Here is a 5,728-nt window from a genome sequence, read left to right on the forward strand (position 1 = left end):
TCGCGAGTCAACGCCACCATCAATAAAGCGGGTGCTCAACATCGTTATTTTCTTACGTTTTTCCGGCGTATCATCGCAATGTAACCGGCGGCGTTTCGTTTCAATGAACGTCAATCAGAAGAAAGTATATATATACATATGTAAAAGGGTATTATGGGAGCATACCACATCACCTTCGCAGGAACCCTCTTCCTGGGTGGCTCGCCCTCAACATCACCGGGGTCATCTCTTCTGATCTTATACCGCAATGCACCGCATATCGGGCATTTATTCAAATTCTCGTACTTCTCACCGCGGTAGAGGATACAGTCATTAATGCATGCATGTATCTTCTGCACATCTAATCCTAGAGGGCAGAGAAGCTTCTTTGCTTCATACGTACTGGCGGGCAATTCGTTCTTTCTTGGAAGTAGCTTCTTCAATATTATCAGCAATTTTTCAAATCTCGAGTGAGTCACACCGACCTTTGCCTTCCATTTCAGCAATTCCAATACGCTACCCAGCTTTCTCTGCCCATCTTCACAACCTGGGTACAACAATTTTTGGTGGTCCTCTAACATCTTGTCGAACTGCAACCTCTCCTTATATGTGCCACAGTCTCTCCTTGCGTCAGAAATGGCCCGACGAAGATCATCATCAACAGGATCATCTGATGCTCGTTCTTCACCTCCTTCTGCTTCATTATCTTCCATTTTGGTATCATTGTATTCAGAGAACATAGATCGGTACTGGTTGATACGTCTCCAAAGTAGCAAACACTTGTGTGAACTGTGCATTGATTCCTACATACTTGCATATTGCACTTGTTATATTACTTTATGTTGACAATATCCATGAGATATACATGTTATAAGTTGAAAGCAACCGCTGAAACTTAATCTTCCTTTGTGTTGCTTCAACACCTTTACTTTGATTTATTGCTTTATGAGTTAACTCTTATGCAAGACTTATTTATGCTTGTCTTGAAGTACTATTCATGAAAAGTCTTTGCTTTATGATTCACTTGTTTACTCATGTCATTACCATTGTTTTGATCGCTGCATTCATTACATATGTTTACAAATAGTATGATCAAGATTATGATGGCATGCCTGTTACCCTCCAAAACCCCCCGACGGGCTTTGGTTAAGCAACACGAAGAGCCGGGAAGCTCCCAGGGCCGCTTAGTGGATCCCTGGCACCTCGCGTCGTCCCGCAAATCTTCGCGCGCGTCCCGGCGGTTGCTAGGGCGTGCCACCTGACCTAGACCTGGTCGGGAAGGTGTTAGTGCTTCGATTGTTCCTGCATGGTAGACACGTGCACATTAAATACGAGCCTTATCGGCTCTCGGGTTTCCTCGTGGATCGGCTCAAAGAGCCGATCGCCCCATGGTCCTTGATGGATTAGCAATGGCATGGGGATCCTGCTTGATCGGGACAAAGCTAAAGCGATCCACGACGAGTTTAGGGTTTTCACCGCATAATCGGAACGTCCTACGTGCGATCGGGCCTAGCAGCTACGAGAGACGATGCAAACTACCCCTACGAGAGGCCTAAAAACCAACATAACGTTGATCCCCGGAACATCCCTCGCAGGGACGGTAAACAACATCTAACGCACCACCGGATCCTCCGACCCCAGCATAAGGCCTAACTATGCAGATATTAAACTAATCCTTGCGTAGCAAGGAGCAACTATAACGGATCGGATCTACTAGGCATGATCAAGCAAGATGCTGCCCTTACGTCTAGATAGACGTAAGGGCAGCTAGATATGCAAGAGTTGCACTACGGTAGCATATTACGTGAAGAACAATGCTAACCCTAACACATCTATGATAACTACGTTGCTCGCCATCAACAAGGCTTCAGTACGAGCAACGCATGAACAATATGAAGCTTATGCTGCCTAGATCGCAAGATGCGATCTAGGCAGCATGATGCTTACCGGTAGAAACCCTCGAAGAGAAGGGGTGGCGATGCGCCGTATTTTGTGTTGGTTGAACGATGATTGTCCTCCTTTTCCGATAACCCTAGATACATATTTATAGTCCAAGGGACTTTCTAATTGAGGCGTGCACCTAACCGTGCACGGGCCGGACTCTATCTCTTTAATCTAAATTACAACGCGATCTAATATATTACAGATACATGGGCCACTTAGCCCAAACTCTCAGCGCAAGGCCACTTCGAAGATGCTCCACGTGTACGTCCTTCAAGCCCATCTTCTCTTGCGGCCCATCTCCTAATTTGGCCAAAATCGGGTGGTAACAATGCCACTTCAGAAATTATCTTTGTTATCGTTTTACCTGCTCGGGACGAGCAGAACTAAGCTTGGGGATGCTGATACGTCTCCAACGTATCGATAATTTCTTATGTTCCATGCTACTTTATTGATGATACCTACATGTTTTATGCACATTATATGTCGTATTTACGCATTTTCTCGGAACCGACCTATTAACAAGATGCCGAAGAGCCGATTCGTTGTTTTCTGCTGTTTTTGGTTTCAGAAATCCTAGTAAGGAAATATTCTCGGAATTGGACGAAATCAACGCCCAGGGTCCTATTTTTGCACGAAGCTTCCAGAAGACCGAAGGGGAGTCGAAGTGGGGCCACGAGGTGGCCAGATGACAGGGCGGCGCGGCCCAGGCCCTGGCCGCGCCGGCCTGTCACCTGGGCCCCTCGTGCCGCCTCTTGACCTGCCCTTTCGCCTACTTAAAGCCTCCGTCGCGAAACCCCCAGTACCGAGAGCCACGATACGGAAAACCTTCCAGAGACGCCGCCGCCGCGAATCCCATCTCGGGGGATTCAGGAGATCGCCTCCGGCACCCCGCCGGAGAGGGGATTCATCTCCCGGAGGACTCTACACCGCCATGGTCGCCTCCGGAGTGATGAGTGAGTAGTTCACCCCTGGACCATGGGTCCATAGCAGTAGCTAGATGGTCGTCTTCTCCTAATTGTGCTTCATTGTTGGATCTTGTGAGCTGCCTAACATGATCAAGATCATCTATCTGTAATACTATATGTTGTGTTTGTCGGGATCCGATGGATAGAGAATACTATGTTATGGTGATTACCAATCTATTGTTTATGTGTTGTTTATGATCTTGCATGCTCTCTGTTATTAGTAGAGGCTCTGGCCAAGTTTTTGCTCTTAACTCCAAGAGGGAGTATTTATGCTCGATAGTGGGTTCATGCCTTCATTGACACCAGGACGAGTGACAGAAAGTTCTAAGGTTGTGATGTGCTCGTTGCCACTAGGGATAAAACATTGATTCTATGTCTAAGGATGTAGTTGTCGATTACATTACGCACCATACTTAATGCAATTGTCTGTTGCTTTGCAACTTAATACTGAATGGGGTTCGGATGATAACCTGAAGGTGGACTTTTTAGGCATAGATGCAGTTGGATGGCGGTCTATGTACTTTGTCGTAATGCCCGGATTAAATCTCACTATATTTATTATATCATGTATATGCATTGTTATGCCCTTCTCCATTTGTCAATTGCCCGACTGTAATTTGTTCACCCAACATGCTTTTATCTTATGGGAGAGACACCTCTAGTGAACTGTGGACCCCGGTCCTATTCTTTACATCGCATACAATCTACTCGCAATACTTGTTTAACTCGTTTTCTTGCAAACAATCATCTTCCACACAATACGGTTAATCCTTTGTTACAGCAAGCCGGTGAGATTGACAACCTCACTCGTTTCGTTGGGGCAAAGTACTTTGGTTTTGTTGTGCAGGTTCCACGTTGGCGCCGGAATCCCTGTTGTTGCGCCGCATCACATTTCGCCACCATCAACCTTCAACGTGCTTCTTGGCTCCTACTGGTTCGATTAAACCTTGGTTTCTTTTCGAGGGAAAACTTGCCACTGTGCGCATCATACCTTCCTCTTGGGGTTTTCAACGGACGTGTACATCTACGCGCATCAAGCACTTTTTCTGGCGCCGTTGCCAGGGAGATCAAGACACGCTGCAAGGGGAGTCTCCACTTCTCAATCTCTTTACTTTGTTTTTGTCTTGCTTTATTTTATTGACTACTTTGTTTGTTGCACCTAAACAAAACACAAAAAAAAAATTAATTAGTTGCTAGTTTTACTTTATTTACTGTCTTGCTCTCTATATCAAAAACACAAAAAAATTAGTTACTCGTCTTTACTTTGTTTGCCTAGTTTACTTTTTTGCTTATTGCATCATGTTTCCTTTTAATTTTACCACAAAAGACATACCGGTAGGACGTGGGTCCATAGTTGGGAGAAATAATATAGAAGAATTTTTCAATCATGTTAGTATTATCGAAGATTTTGAAGATAGACACTTGGTAGAACTTGCACCTACCTATGAAATTGCTGTTGCTGCTTTAGTTCGCATGTTGGAAACTAAATTTGTTAATCTCAATCCTATAATCCAACACATGTTTCTTACACTTGGTGATATGGAAGAAGGGGAAAAGAAAGATTTTGTTTTAGAAACTCTTCTTAGAGAATTTGGTGGTCTAGCAAGAGAGGCTAGAAAGGTTTTTGCTAAATTTAATATGCTAGGTTCTCATACTAATTTTGTTGGTCTCCTTGAAAAAATGGACATGGATAGAATAAGGTACACTAACAATATTAATGATGGTGGGGAAATCAAAGCACCAATACCATGTAAACTCCTAGCTATGAATGATGCACTAGAAAATAACTATGCTTGGCTTGTTCCTGAAAATTTGTTCGATGAGAATAGCAAGCCCAAGACTAATGAAAAGGGAGACGCTAAAACTTATGTATCCAATATACTATGCTTGGTCGAGAAAACTCCCAACACCCCTGGTAATGATGTTGATGCTTCTACTCTCGATGTTACTTGATTTGCACTTTCTGCGCCTAGCTGAAAGGCGTTAAAGAAAAGCGCTTATGGGAGACAACCCATGTTTTTACTACAGTACTTTGTTTTATATTTGAGTCTTGGAAGTTGTTTACTACTGTAGCAACCTCTCCTTATCATGTTTTTGTGCCAAGTAAAGTTTCTATGTCAAAGTTGATGTTATATTTGGGATCGCTGCGCGTAAACGAGCATTGCTCGTCCGTCACGAATCTGGGCACAAGTCTCTGTAGAAAATTCGAAAAAATCTTCCAATTTACGAGCGTGATCCTCGGATATGTACGCAACTTTCATTAGTTTTGAGTTTTTCCATTTGAGCAAGTCTGTGCCATTTTAAAATTCGTCTTTACGAACTGTTCCGTTTTTGACAGATTCTGCCTTTTATTTCGCATTGCCATATTTGTCGTGTCGGATGAATTTCTTTGATCCATTAATGTCCAAGTAGCTTTGTGCAATGTCCAGAAGTGTAAAGAATGTTTGTGTCACCTCTGAATGTGTGAATTATTAATTGTGCACTAACCCTCTAATGAGTTTGCTTGAAGTTTGGTGTGAAGGAAGTTTTCAAGGGTCAAGAGAGGAGTATGATATACTATGATCAAGAGGAGTGAAAGCTCTAAGCTTGGGGATGCCCCCGTGGTTCATCCCTACATATTTTAAGAAGACTCAAGCGTCTAAGCTTGGGGATGCCCAAGGCATCCCCTTCTTCATCGACAACATCATCGAGTTCCTCCCCTGAAACTATATTTTTATTCAGTCACATCTTGTGTTCTTTACTTGGAGCGTCGGTTTGTTTTTGTTTTTGTTTTTGTTTTTGTTTTTGTTTGAATAAAATGGATCCTAGCATTCACTTTGTGGAGAGAGACACGCTCCGCT

The sequence above is a fragment of the Lolium rigidum genome, chromosome 1, assembly GCF_022539505.1.
Source record: "Lolium rigidum isolate FL_2022 chromosome 1, APGP_CSIRO_Lrig_0.1, whole genome shotgun sequence".
Lineage (NCBI taxonomy): Eukaryota > Viridiplantae > Streptophyta > Magnoliopsida > Poales > Poaceae > Lolium > Lolium rigidum.